We start from the raw sequence: 16,087 nt of genomic DNA on the forward strand, positions 1-16,087 counted from the left end.
TTTTTGAAACCTTTCACCCTTTTCTCCATTCTCAAACTACATTCACAGAGTGTCTTAACAGTTCTTGCAAAATAAAACACTCGCCTCAAAAGTTTTACCTGTGCTCAGAACCAAACAGTGTCAGATTACTGATCCAGTGTATGATTGAAGTGTTCCCTATTTTCTTTGAGCAATATATATATATAAATATATATAAAAATGCAGTTTTTTAAAATCACTAAGTTCCTTGGGTCATTACGTTTGAACAATTCATGCTAGATGTTTGACATTTTCAGGGAGTACTGCACGACTGTAGATGTGTTAGAATTCAAATTATTTGGCCCTGAGATTAGTTTTTTCTGAATGCTTAAACACAACTGTGATTCTTATAGCACAATTTCTAAAACCATTAATACTTATAGCAAAACCACTCACTAAGTTCGCAAAACTAAAAGCACAAACACTGCTTTGCACTCAGTTTGCAATTTTGTAACACACTTTGCACAACTGTAGGCACAATTCACTGCACAGCACTCTTTTTGCGGAACTGTAAACACAACTCACTGCTTTACACTCAATTTCCAAATGATCAACACACTCCTGGCAAATCATACACATGTATGGCTATTATTTACACTATTTTGCCAACTCTCTGGTACACTTTCTCATGTGAAAACTGTTTTAGATAATTAGTTCAATTTGCAATCAGCCTAAGCACTATAAATAAGCCACAGGTAATGTACAATGGGTACAATGGAGGGAGCAGGAAGAGTGAGAAGAGAAAGAAATAGCCCTTTTACAGACAAAAAAAAACAGTCTACATGTGGGGATATTGTCATGTCAGGCCTGGATACGTCATTCCAGAATATATTTTTCCCGGTGCCTTGGACTAGGACATTGCATGTGATGTAGACAGAATTTTGAGAGAGACGACCCGATGTAGACTGATTTGTTTTGTCTCAGTGAAATTGCTATTTTGTGTTTTGACTTGGAAAAAAACACATGTGTTTTGATGTGTGTAAATACAGTTTTTTTCAACTGCATACACACTAAATCTTTGCTTGTCACACAATTTTCTAAACATGTCCTCTAAACATCATAACCCGACACCAAATCTGCAAAACCATACACTAATTCTCAGTGTTTGACTCAGTTTTCAATTGACTAGAACACATTTTGCAAAACACCACACACAATTTTCTACCTAACACACAAAAATCTAACAGGAAGTAACTTGATTTCGTTCTTCAAACACAACCCATCAAAATGCCACACTAAATCACCAGTGCTTCACTCTTTCTCTTCACATGTGCAAACACTCTTTACTTTACTGAACACCATCCAATCATTGCCTTAGTATAGGTCTATGAATAGATATACTCTGTATATACTGTAGGTATAGACCCTTTCAATCTGCTCCTAGAGGATTTCCGGTTGAAATATTCAGAACCAATGCAGATACTTTAAAAATAGAGAAAATACAGTAATCGGACTTTAGCTTACAGTAATGTTCTACAAAAAGTTGACTTTATGTAAAATTTGTCTTTTTACTCTATTTTTGTTTGTCCCCATGTTACAGTACCATTAGCTCAATACATTTTTCTGTGCCTCCAGAAATGCCTTAGGAACGCTTACTGTAGGATTGTTTGTTTCTGCAGTTGAAAGGGTCTATAGGCCTATGAATACATACTGTACACGACCCCGCCCCCCCCCCCCCCCCCCTCCCACACACACACACACACACTTGTCTTTAGAAAAAAACAAAATCAGTGTTTTCAAAACTCCATGTACATCTGGTGGTCACTGTATTCTTCTTTGCTTTTTTTCTTGTTTGCTGTAAAATACTGTATTCACAACAGCAAATTATTTGGGAAAAATCACTATTTTTGGTTTTAATATTGCTTGCATTTTTACTGTGTATTTCAACTTCTCTTTGTTGATACCCTAACTTTCACTCTTGTATGGAAATACATATAGAAAGCCTAAGACAGAAGAGCTTTAGGTTTTGAGCAACAGTGTGTACATGATGTATCCAAAATGTCATATTATGACAAAAGTGTTTGTAATGTGAAGCGAATGTTTGCTTTAAACATGTGTTTTTGACATTTTGAATGTTGTGTGTCATTTTGCTGGAGATTTGAGGCATTTTGCATTTTGTGTGAGCAGTTGTGGGTTTTGTGTGTGGAGTTTTGAAAAATAGACACAGAGTTTTGAAAACGTGTGTAAACAATTGTAAAAAACTGTAAACACCAATACTTGAAGTTTGGATCTCTGTATGTTTACAGAACTATGACAAAAGTATGACCTCAAACTGACATAGTCTACCTTGTGCACAGAGAAAGCAAAAGCCAGATGTGTTTTTTATTCAGACCATCAGTGTGTAGTTGCCACATTGTGTGCTTACTATTGTGATGGCTTGTGTTTACTGTTTGATACGAAAACATCATTTTTACAAAGGTGTGAAGAGTTAAGCAAGGTGTGTTAGCTTTTGCAAGAGAACTACAATTTTTTGCTGATTGGGTGAAAGGTTTTCCTATTTGTGTGTAGAGTTAAGCCATAGTTACAAAAAAAATGTGCTTAGTTTTTTACAACTGTTTACACACGTTTTCAAAACTCTGTGTCTATTTTTCAAAACTCCACACACAAAACCAACAATTGCTCACACAAAATGCAAAATGCCTCAAATCTCCAGCAAAATGACACACAACATTCAAAATGTAATAAACACATCTTTAAATCAAACATTCGCCTCACATTGCAAACACTTTTGTCATAATATGACATTTTGGCTACATCATGTACACACTGTTGCTCAAAACCTAAAGCTCTTCTGTCTTAGGCTTTCTATATGTATTTCCATACAAGAGTGAATGTTACGATATCAACAAAGAGAAGTTGAAATACACAGTAAAAATGCAAGCAATATTGAAACCACAAATAGTGATTTTTCCCAAATAATTTGCTGTTGCGAATACAGTATTTTACAGCTAACAAGAAAACAAGCAAAGCAGAATACAATGACCACCAGATGTACATGGAGTTTTGAAAACACTGATTTTGCCTACTGTAAGACGGAAATGACTGACTATACTATCGATGCTTTGCTTTTTCCAAAGACAAGTGTGTGTTTGTGTGTGTGTGTGTGTGTGTGTGTGTGTGGTGGTGGGGGGGGGGGGGGGGTCGTGTACAGTATGTATTCATAGGCCTATAGACCCTTTCAACTGCAGAAACAAACAATCCTAAGCGTTCCTAAATGTATTGAGCTAATGGTACTGGGCAAACAAAAATAGAGTAAAAAGACAAATTTCACATAGTCAACTTTTTGTGGAGCATTACTGTAAGCTACTGTAAGTCCGATTACTGTAATTTTCCTTTCAAAGTATCTGCATTGGTTCTGAATAGTTCAACCGGAAATCTTCTGGGAGCAGATTGAAAGGGTCCATACCTATATAGACAGTATATCTATTCATAGACCTATACTAAGGCAATGATTTGATGGTGTTCAGTAAAGAGTGAGAGTGAAGCACTGATGATTTAGTGTGGCATTTTGATGGGTTGTGTTTGAAAAACGAAATCAAGTTACTTCCTGTTAGATTTTTGTGTGTTACTGTAGGTAGAAAATTGTGTGTGGTGTTTTGCAAAATGTGTTTTAGTCAATTGAAAACTGAGTCAAACACTGAGAATTAGGGACCATTTTGAGTGCTTCAATCAAAAGTTGCATGACCCTCCCCTGCCTGCAAGAAAATTTTCAACGACCCTCCAGCAGTCTTTTCAAAAAAGACATAACCCTCCCCGGCCAATCGTCGAAACCTAGCGCTATGGAGCGCTATGAAAACACATCGACTTAAGCATTCGTTCTAAACTCATCCTCTGCTTTCTGATCTTACACATCACACTTCACCAAGATGGTGGCCATTTCTGTAGCTTTACTCACTAACATTGTTGTGGAAACACAATAAGCATGGGAACTAAATGCACACTTCCTGCAACTGCATTAGCCTACTTGAAATAATTTACTCCTCTAGTAAGTATTCACATGAAATAAAACAATAAAACATTGAGACCATTCAACAAAGCACACTGGGTAATAACAAATTCAACACATGAACTTGTTGCTATGGACTCGTCTCTAGGCTTCCTCAGTCATTGTAAAGCTGCCTAAGCTGAACATTATCCAAAACTCAATTTCTCAGACGAGCGTCAATTTGGGAGCTTGCTACACTCCTTCCTTCTTAAATGACTTGAAAAGACCGTTTGCACAATTTCACAAATAATCACAGGGACCGAAAAATACCTAACAAGCCAACTTTTTCCGGGTTTAGGCCTATCATTTTAACTTTTCCGCGCTGTCTTGCCGTTTTAATATTTCCCCGTAGAATATCCCATATTACTGTAATACTCTCATAACATTAGTCCTGCATTCTGGCCTGTCTCTGTGTTGTCCTGTTGTTACCCCTTGCCCTTCCAGAGAAACAGATGTATTAAAATAATCGTTTGCTTGCTTGAATGCGAACTCAGAGTGATGTTAACCTACAGTAGGCCTATTTAAGTTAACGACGTGGTTGTTGTGAGAGCACGATTCATTGGCGCTTGCCGTGTTCGTCCGTAGGCTATGTCTACGTGCGCACCTGCCAGGCTAAGAGCCAAATAAATCCCCCTGTATATTCACTCCAAGTTGGCCTACCATAACTTACCAACTCTAGCCTACACTGTAGACCATAAACTGGCTATTTATATGACCAATGTATTTGTATTCTGCTTTATGAAGCAAAATTACGCACTGCTACTTGGAACGTAACACATTTTTGTTGGCAGGAGAGAGAATGACAGCGATTAACAAATTGCACTTGTTGCTGGTTACCAATAAATAGGGCCTACTATATATTTTTTTGCAAACAACAAAAACAGAAAGGATGGAGACAGCAAAGCTAGAGATGGGCAGGAACAAGGTCAATTGGTAGAAATGCTTGTCAAAACGTTAGGAGCTGGATGTGTGGATGAATGAAGCACAAGTATGCTTTATAAGCATGCACACTGTTTAAAGTTAGGCTAGGCTACACGGTAAACTACAAGTAAACCAAAGTTAGCTTTTTTAGGGCTGGATAAAGTTGACCAAATGGATATAGGCTGTTAGGCGTGAATAAAGTAGGCTACTTTGTTGCTCCAACCCTTCTAACGTTAATGGGGACGGATGTTGACATTTTCCGTATTTTGCGTGAGAAACCGGGGAAATCTCCCTTATTTTCATTGTTCAATATTGACAGAGCTATGGAACGAAAGAGAACGTTATATGGCGACAGAAATCAACAATCAAACAAGCCACTTTGATTTTTTGCTGTTTTCATTAATACAAAAGATGGGTGACCCCCCCTCCTAGACAAAAAAAGTTAGGTGACCCTCCCCTCAACAAAGAATAAAAAGACATGACCCTCCCCTATTTTCCTCCGGTGACCCCGTTTATAAATAACGAACGGTCCCTTATGGTTTTTCAGATTTGGTGTGGGGTTATGATGTTTAGAAAACATGTTTAGAAAATGGTGTGACAAGAAAAGATTTAGTGTGTAAGCAGTTGAAAAAAACTTTAAGCAATCAGAAAAAACTGTAAAGGAACCATATGTAAGATTGTGGCCAAAACTGGTACTGCAATCACTTTCAAATTACTGTAGAGCGCTGTATCCCCTCCCCCCTGACTGGCAGAGCAACCCGGATGCCGAAACACTACTGACTTTGTGATTAGTAGATAGGTGGAGGGTGGCGCATCAGGCCAAAACACAACACGACAACATCAACATCAGTTGAGGGCTGCAACTTCACTTTTTAAATGACAATATCCTAGCCGGACTACTGTTGTCATATAAGTATTTGAAATTAACATGATTTCTTAATGTCTAGTGACATATCAGGGCCATTTTATGATTAATTGAAATACATTTCTTACATACGGTTCCTTTAATATTTGCCAAGTTATAGCATGCTGAATATCTATCTATCTATAAATCAAGAAGCGTCTGTGTGTCTGAAGATTTTTGAATGCATATTTCAAAATGCTTATTTATGTAGGACGTTTATCGCTGCACTGTTTCCAAGAGGACCAGTTTCAGGGGAGCTCCACCCCATGGATCGTGTACTGACAACTGCTAGCTAGGTCTCACTTTGGTGTCACAGCATACCCTGACTTTAAGCGTAACATACCTCGCTAACCCACTAATCGAGGTTCGTAGTATACCCCACGGGACTTGAAAAGATTTAAACTGATGTGTGAGCTTGGGAGATGTGAGAAGGCTAGAGTGATAAATTGTAGCTACTCCACCTCCCCTGCCAGTGTGGCGTGGTACATGGTAGTTCAAATAGGAGGTGTAGACTCAGGTTTCAGGTTCAGGTTTATTACAGTTTTTCTCAGTTGCTAAAGCACAATTTCTGAAACCTTGCTCCATTTTCTTAAAACATTAAACACAAAACCTCAGCTTCAAGCACTATTTACAAAACCTCTGCTCTGACTCCTCTTCCAAAATCAAACTTTAGCCTCAGAACAGTATTACCGGTGCTCAAAATGAAACTTTCACCTCATAACAGTTTTACCTGTGCTCAAAATCAAACACTGCTCTCAGATCATAAACAAAGCGATCAAAATGATATACACTATCAAGCAGTCAGTAAACAATACACCAAAAAAATAGAAAACACATTGTTCAAAACATATAGTTCTCAGGGAGAAGTACATTTTTAATCTCAAAACAAATTTCATATTTTTCCATCATTTTACCATCTTTTGATGAATGAAAATATGTTCTATTATAGTAGCTCAAAATTGATCAGAACTTTCTACTTTGCTTTTGGTCTTTGGAATGTTTTGTTCTTCCTCCTCCTTGTCCTTACAGTACTGTACCCTGCATCTCACAAACTTCTTTGTCTCTGTGTTACTGTAATTGTTCTTTGTTGATATGAACCTGCACCCAGCATATAAATAATGAAAAGAATGCACCCTCCTAGGTTCTGGTGAGGGAAATTACTGTAAACTATAAAAAACTTGGTCACCGCACACTCTCTCTTCTTTTTATTGATACCAACGTTTCAGCCTGTCGGCCTTTGTCAAGTTGAGTGGATACGAGCAAGCCCAGTTTTACAGTAAAGCACCAAGTGTCAAACAAAGGCATTATGGGCATCATGCCAGGTGTGCAATTAGGCTTGATCCAAATAAAATCAATTATGAACCTGCACCCAGTCAAAGTCTACTGAATAATAAGTTTTGTAAACAAATGGAAAGCACAATGTTCAATGTACTGTACTACAGTATACAATTCCCACCTTCAACAACCTGCTTGCTCTTTGAACTGGCTTGGTTGTGTCACACCATTTGAAACAAGTGAAATCAATTTTGAGTGTCTGTGTTTAATCAATGACATTTTTCCTCTATTTGTATTCAATTGTTGTTATGTTTACCAGTATGGATGACATGTGCATTAGAGTGCAGGATGTGTTTTGAGAATGAGAATGTGTTTAGAGTTTTGCTAAAAATTGAAAATGAGATCTGCCAATTGAGTTTTACCATGTGAAATGGTTTAAGGTATTGACAACAGACTGAGCAATTAGCAAAATGAGTTCAAGCAACTGAGAAATTTTCTTCAACCGATGAGTTTTAGTGTTTTAGCAACTGAGAAAAACTGTATTATAAAGCCCTTTAAAAACAACAGTTGACCAAAGTGCTGTACAAGTAAACTAAGAAAAAAAAAGTTATACAAATGGCGTAAAACAGAAAGGGATGTACAAATAAACTAAGAGAAAGTTAAAGGAATTATCCGGAGTAAAATGCACTTTAGATCGATTTACGTATGATTGGGGGTACATACGTTGAGTTGACATCAAAATCATGTCATTCGGATGTGTTTTGAGAAAGTTCGATTGTACCGTTTTCAGTCAAAACTCGTAGCCTGGAAGTGAGCAGGGCATATCAATTTCGCCGCTACAAAACGCTATTTTTATACCTCTTCTACAGTTCCAAACAACATAACACTTACGTGGTAGTGAGTAGAGGGTCCCTAAAGCCAAACCGAAGTATCCCGAGGTCTTTATGTGGTCGGATAGAGTCCAGAATGAATTTCATCAAGCCAGTACCTTTCCGGAAATGTTGCCATCTTTGCTGCCATCTTCAGGGGAAAGTCTGTAGGAGTCGATTGCCGAGTGTGTTGTAACACGCTCTGGAAATTCACAATTTCGTCGCCGTTTAAAAAAAAAAAAAAAAACATAGTCCAGTATTTCTTTCGAAATTGAAATGAAGTTGTATGGACTGGACTATGTTTTTTTTTTTTTTTTTTAAACGGCGACGAAATTGTGAATTTCCAGAGTGTGTTACAACACACTCGGCAATCGACTCCTACAGACTTTCCCCTGAAGATGGCAGCAAAGATGGCAACATTTCCAGAAAGGTGTTATGTTGTTTGGAACTGTAGAAGAGGTATAAAAATAGCGTTTTGTAGCGGCGAAATTGATATGCCCTGCTCACTTCCAGGCTACGAGTTTTGACTGAAAACGGTACAATCGAACTTTCTCAAAACACATCCGAATGACATGATTTTGATGTCAACTCAACGTATGTACCCCCAATCATCCGTAAATCGATCTAAAGTGCATTTTACTCCGGATAATTCCTTTAAGCCAGGTTTCAGTGAGGCACATTACATCTATGTGATTGTCAGTAATAATTCCACTAACCAAGGATGTCTTATTTGACAGTGAACGGATATTGAGTAAAGCAACTGCTACCTGGACTAACCTCTGGTTCGTCAGGAACTAGGTTTGAAATTATATTGTTTACCATACATAATGTATGATACAAATTGTCAAGTTTATTTGACCTGTTTATCTGTTAATTTGACATGGAATTATCCTATAGGCTAACTGCTTTCATTACCCACTGTTGCTTATAGAGGGCACTATTGCATCATGATTAAGTTTCATTCAGAGAGAAAACATCACTCTGTTGCATGAGGTAATGATGTGTTCAAGACAACTTGAATCATGTATACTAGTGCAGTGCCCGTTCAAACATGCCATTCCTGAAGAAAACCCGTAGCTCAATTACATGCCCACATGTATGCCTGCTTTAAAAATAGGATGATAGGGAAACATCATTCCAGCTAAGCATTCAATAATGAATACTGAATATTATAATATATTAGCCTATAATTAATGTGGCCTCTAATAAATTTAGGCATGGCTGCATGTGACATTTCTACAGATCAGAATGACATAATGACAACTGTTTTGAGTTAAGGCTAAATGTGTGTAGCTTACTGAATAACTTCCTAATGCTATTCGAAGCTTGCACATACTTTTATTTTGAGTGGTCACTACATACCCGTGTTGGCGTGATAAGTGCCGTCGCTCAGTCTGCAACGTGTCTAATGTTAGCTATGTGGCATTAGCCTATTGCTCGTTTCAATTTGGGACCTTGCAGTCGGAATTGTCGTTTTAGTCAAAGTCTCTTGAAAGTCCAAAGTAGACTGGGCTATTCGAGTGGTCACTACATACCCATGTTTGTTGGCGTGTTGTTGCAAGTAATCATTTTATGCAAGCAAACTGCATACAGGGAGTCTTTATTGTTGAGGTCAGACATGAGAATCATCTTGCATCTTAACCCACAAGCGGTTCCCGAGTAATCCGTTTAAATTGCGACTGACTATCATCAAAGTGAGACCTAGCAGAGCCCGTTCTCTGGACCTAGCTACTCTCAGTACACGATCCATGGGGTGGAGCTCCCCTGAAACTGGTCCCCTTGGAAACAGTGCAGTGCAGCGATAAATGTCCTACGTAAATAAGCATATTTTGAAATATGCATTCAAAAATCTTCAAAATCGAGAGTGCACACCTTTGTGCCACACGCGAGCCACATACGAAATCTTAGGGCAGTCTGACAAACGGTCAGCGAGATATGCGTGCCACAGACACAGACACACGCACACGCGCACACGCACACACACGCACGCTTCTTGCTTTATAGATAGATATCCCCTTAAAATCAATGGGAGATTAATTCAGCCGACCATCCATTCACTCATTCAATCAATCTTCATGTAAGTATGTCTGCGTACAAAAAAAAAAAACACAATATGCACAACAAAAAGCGCATTAAGCACAACTCCCAGTTCACTAGTTCACATTCCTGAATTTGCATAAAGACATAAAAGCATAATACCTAAAAGCATAATAGAAAAGCATGTTTGGCGAGGTCTCCGCCATGGTCCTGAAGGGCTTCGCGGAATCGTGCCGGAGTCGACTGCGCAGGCAGGAGTCGGGCAGGATTCCGCCATACACCCCCTTATTCTTTAACTATGGAAGACGGGAGGCGTAAGGGGAGGTGGTGGGTTGCGAGCGGAGTAACACCGATGCTGCAACTTCGGCAGGTAGACTGCGAATAAATAACCGTACTGATTGAAGAAGGAGGCGTGGCAAATTCCGTCACGCTCCTCCCGAACTTCCGTTTGTAAAACGCCATTTCACTAGTTCACATTCCTGAATTTGCATAAAGACATAAAAGCATAATACATAAAAGCATAATAGAAAAGCATGTTTGGCGAGGTCTCCGCCATGGTCCTGAAGGGCTTCGCAGAATCGTGCCGGAGTCGACTGCGCAGGCAGGAGTCGGGCAGGATTCCGCCATACACCCCAAAAATTGCATTTGAAGATGAAGGACCCTATGGCAAGAACCACGCTGAGCAAATTCAATGGGAGTGCGCGAGGTGCGCTTCCTCAGATCAGAGATTTGATCTGATATACGAGTGATAGGCGTCGGAGGACCACCGGCCGAGAGTTTTGAGGGCTTGATCGGACAGACCGTTATTTGCCGCAGTGGTGGCTGCACCAATCCTAAAGAATAAGTTGAGTAACGGTCTGCTGGGATTCCGACTTGCGTTAGAACAGCTTTGAGCTGCATTTGAAAACAGAAGCAAGTGACGGAGCGTCCGTCATCTGTATCAAATGGGGGATCTAATGGGGATGCGATAGAGGAACGACTTGAATTAAGACAGCCAGGGGCGCCTGTCGTCTATGGCAGATGGAGGTCTAAGATGATGCAAATGCCAATCTATGAGTTGACATGCAAAACAGCAAACTTGTTTGGCAAGATCCCTAACCAGGGTGAAGGAGTGCTAAGCGGATTGGTCAGACCACCAACCGCGGTGGTGGCTGTACCAATCCTGAAGTAATGGGAAGCTTGAGAGCTAACTTAACAGGCATGCACTTGCACGCATACTGTAACATGCACTTAACATGACATGCAGGGCAATGAGCTAGCAGTTGCAGAGCTCGGGGTCAGTGCAGGGGAGTACAGCTTGCAGTTGCAGAGCTCGGGGTCAGTGCAGGGGAGTACAGCTTGCAGTAGCAGAGCTCGGGATCAGTGCAGTGGGAATAGAGGACTGATGTAGTTGCTGATGCTCATGGCATGTGATTCGAAGATTTGTGAGTGATTCATAAGTTAACATTCCAAATTACGATCTACAATTCTGCTGTTTGGCAAGATCCCTAGCCAGGGTCATGGAGTGCTTTGCAGGGATCTTGCAGAAGTGTACTGCGCTGGCAGGAATCAAGCAGGATCCATGTCATGTGATCACCCCAAAATATGCAACCCAATTGAAAAGACCCTGGCTAGGACCGTGTAGGCTATAGATAAGGTGATATGAAAGGTATCTAAGGCGCCTAGATTATTCTACTACTCGGGTAGACCGTTATTTGCCTGAATGAAACCTAAACGGTCTGTGCCAATACCAATATGCGTTGGTAGATATCCGAGTTGCCCTTAAAACCAATGAGGGTTACATGTGCAAAAAATGTCAAATATATGCTATAAGGGGATCTTAGACATTACATAGCATACACATGGTCTGAATATAAGGATAGTTACTGAAAGGTGATAAATGGGTGTTACAGGTTTCTACTTTGCTGTATTAAGTTTGTAGAGAACACTGAGCTACCTAGCAATATGGTAGCCAATCTAGAGAGTAAATATGAACCTGTAGCAAACACTTAATAGAGGCAGTTTGCATTCAAGAGCATGAGAAGAAATTTAGAGAATGAGAGCAAGCGGCTAGGCTGGAGTAGGTTAGGCATTGACACGTAGATTAGTACAAGTGAAGAGCCTGAAGAGCCATCTTGAAGCGAAAACTGATTAATGGATGTTAGGAAACCCATGCTTGGCAGAGTCTATGGCTCAGCCAAATTGCTCTGGGGGGATCGTGCAGGAGTCACTGTGCAGGCAGGAGTCAGCAGGATCCGTGTATACAGCCCAAAGATGAGGGCAACTAAGGCACCTTAAAAAATGAAGCAAAAGGGTTTGTAAAGAGCAAACATGAAGAGCAGAAAGAGAAGATTGACCTGGGTGTGATCTGGAAAACATTGTTAGAAGGATGCGGTGACCAGTGTTTCCCACAGAATTGAATTCCAATTGTGGTGGTTGGTTTGCAGAATTAACTTGAATGGAACAGTTTATCAAATTAGCACAGTGTGGTTATGATGCTAACCAGATTTAAGCACAATTTAATACAACCTGGAAAATCATTGTGTGGTGGTCAATGTTGATATTGTGGTAGGCCGCTACAAATAAGTCAATGTATGGGAAACACTGGGTGACCCCATGGGTGGTGGCACCAATCCAGGGAAAGAGGGGTGAGGGAGAACCAGGGACGCGGTCCCTGGCTGGGGAAGAGACACGGGCACGAACGCGGTTCACGCCGGTGGGAGATGATGGGGAAAGGGAAAAGGTAGCGACGCGGTCGCTACAGGGGAGGGGGAGGAGGTTGCACAGCACCCTGGGTCTGCAAAGAGAAGAGGCTTGATTAGCTGGAATAGAGAAAAGAGACCGCAGTAGTGGAAGGCAAGGTAGAGGGCTGCACGCGGGCACCCATAACTTGCTGGGTTGACAAAGCATGTTGCATGGACAAAGGGAGAGATGCCAGAGGAATGGAGCTCCACACTACGGCGCAGGTGCTTGGCTGATTGGCTAGCAGGAGGGAAAGAAAAAAGGATTGAGCTCAACACTCTGAGGACAAGTTTCAGGAGAAATCGGGAAAGTGTTGGCCTTGATTTGAAATTGTTTAAGAATGTTTCATTTTAGCCAACACCTATCAAGCAATTCAAAATGAGCAAATTACATTTAGCCACAAAGTACAATGGAGACGATAGTAGTCTAGTAGTTGCTTACAACATGCTTTGATGATACAGGCCTAACACCCCAGGATAGTGCATATGAGTTGTGATAATTGAGTTTGAGTAATCCAGGGATAGCAATAGGGCCAATTTAGCAATATGAGGTGCTATGGAAACCAGGAATGAATTAAAATACTGTAGCTAACAGCAAGAAAAGTGGTGAGCAGCACATTATTAGAGAGGATTCCAAGTAACAGCAGAGCTACACGCTGGTGTAGGTGCTTCCATGGTCAGCTAGGAGTGTAACAGAGCAAAGCTACACGCTGGTGTACCTGTGCTCCCATGGTAAGCTAGGGAAGGCTTTAATATGCTGGCACTCTCAACACAGAGGAAAGCGAAAAACTCCCAAACACTTTAAAGGAGAAAAAATTCCTTCCTTGCCCTCTTAGCAATGAGCGACAGAACAACAGCTCCTGTGTATCAGCTGCCTTACGGCCAAAGCCGGCATTGAGGTGGGGGTAAAAGCGGCAAAACTGACCTCAACTCCACATCTCACACACACTGACTCCATATTTGTGCATGTCTGGATCAGAATGATACCAGATTGTTGCGGCACAGAATCTGGCCGAATGACAGTTCAGCTTGGTGTTCATTAAAGGTTAGCATCATGAACACCGCAGCGCAATGCGTTCAATACTAATGCATATTAAACTGTTCTTATCACAAATCAAATGCCGAGATAAGACTCTTTAAACAGGCAAAGTGGTAGCCGTCAGCAAAATGTAGATGTGTTAGCTGTAGAACGCAGCTGAGTTTGTTAGCTGTTTGTTATGTAGGTCTACTAGCCTACTGATCTTTAATGAGATAGAAACTCGTCACAGCAATTGAGACTTTAAAGTTATTATTGAAATAATGTAGCAAGAATTAGCCTACAAACTAAGCTAGAACCCACTGCATAGCCCACGGTGACACACACTGACTAGCAGGGGTAGGCTAGTCAGTAGCCTACTAAAATCAAAGCAGTAGGCTAGGTAATTTTAGCTAACGTTATACAATTACCCTTGGCAAACGGCAGCAGTTTGTAGCCTAGTACCAACTTCATGTGTAGGCTAACCATTAGCCATCTGCAATGAGGGAAGCTAGTTGCTTGCTAAAACAAAGTGGCAAGAGATGTAACGTGTTAGAAGTTACAAGCTGGGACCCATGCAAATCACGCAATACAGGCACATTGGCTACTGAAGCAAATTTGAGTGACAAACAACTTAGGATAGACAACACGTTGGTTAACACAATTCCAAGCAAACTTTACCAAAGAACCACGAAGGACTGGAAGCCTGATTTATCAGAAATGTCACGTCTATATAACATGGCCGCTTGCAATGTTCAAGTGTGATTCACGGGATATTTAGCCTACACTGACTTCAGTTCACCCTATGCCTCTAGACAAGAACTCCGTGAGCCTGTAACTATTAACACGGCCAATGTGACCGAAGTTGTTAGCTAAAAAAAAGTAAGGCAAATAGCTAAACAAGTGCCTTCATCTAGTAGGCTATAGCCTACATGTTTGTGACATGTATCTCAACATTCAGCAGGAACGAGTGGGCTTTACTAACAGCTCTAATACAAAGCAACAACATAAGAACTACCTCCCTGCAGTAGTTTCCCACGCAACCTAGACCATGAAAGTCTGTAACACATAGTGGGCAGCAAGTTCTGCTTGAGACAGGCGAGCAAACCGGTAGTCACTGCGAGCGGAGTAACACCGATGCTGCAACTTCGGCAGGTAGACTGCGAATAAATAACCGTACTGATTGAAGAAGGAGGCGTGGCAAATTCCGTCACGCTCCTCCCGAACTTCCGTTTGTAAAACGCCATTACTCATGAGTTGAATTTACTGAGTCAGGTCAGCACAAAGGAACAGGTCCATGGAGGTGCACCAGTTTCAGGTGCATAATTTTCACTCAGCAACACATTAAGAAGTGAATGTGAATGAATTACAGTTTTTCTGATTGCTTAAGCACATTTTTTGTACAGTAACTACGGCTATTTTTGCAAAACTCTACACACAAATGACAAAACCTCTCACCCAATCAGCAAAACATTGTAATTCTCTTGCAAAACCTAAAACAACTTGCTTAACTCTTCACAACTTCGTAAAAATATTGTTTTCATATCTAACAGTAAACACAAGCCATCACAATAGTAAGCACACAATGTGCCAACAACACACTGATGGTACAGTATGAATAAAAAACACATCTGGCTTTTGCAATGTCCTAGTCCAAGGCACCGGGGAAAATATATTCTGGAATGCCGTATCAAGGCCTGACATGACAATATCCCCACATGTAGACTGATTTTTTTGCCTGTAAAGGGCTATTTCTTACTCTTCTTACCCTTCCTCTTACCCCTCCCCATCCTCCTCTTGCTCCTTCTTGTCCTCTTCCTCTAACTTCACCTCATTGTCCTTGTCATTCTCTCCCTCTCACTTCTTCACCTCTGCATCCTCTTCCTCCTCTTCTTCATCCTACTTCTTTACCTCCACGTCCTATTCTTCAGCCTCCTCTAATTCTTACTTTTCTCACTCTTCCTGCTCCCTCTATTGTACCCATTGTACATTACCTGTGGCTTATTTATAGTGCTTAGGCTGATTGCAAAGTGAACTAATTATCTAAAACAGTTTTCACATGAGAAAGTGTGCCAGAGAGCAAAATAGTGAAAATAATAGCCATACATGTGTATAAATTTGCTAGGAGTGTGTTGATCATTTGAAAATTGAGTGTAAAGCATGAGTTGTGTTTACAGTTCCGCAAAAAGAGTGCTGTGCAGTGAATTGTGCCTATAGTTGTGCAAAGTGTGTGTTACAAAATTGCAAACTGTGTGCAAAGCAGTGTTTGTGCTTTTAGTTTTGCGAACTCAGTGAGTGGTTTTGCTAAAGTATTAATAGTTTCTGGAATTGTGCTATAAGAAT

This window comes from Alosa pseudoharengus, unplaced genomic scaffold (genome assembly GCF_046254945.1).
Source record: "Alosa pseudoharengus isolate Yale_2024_CS ecotype anadromous, Long Island Sound unplaced genomic scaffold, YU_APseudo_1.1 YU_APseudo_1.1_scf_17, whole genome shotgun sequence".
Taxonomy (NCBI): domain Eukaryota; kingdom Metazoa; phylum Chordata; class Actinopteri; order Clupeiformes; family Clupeidae; genus Alosa; species Alosa pseudoharengus.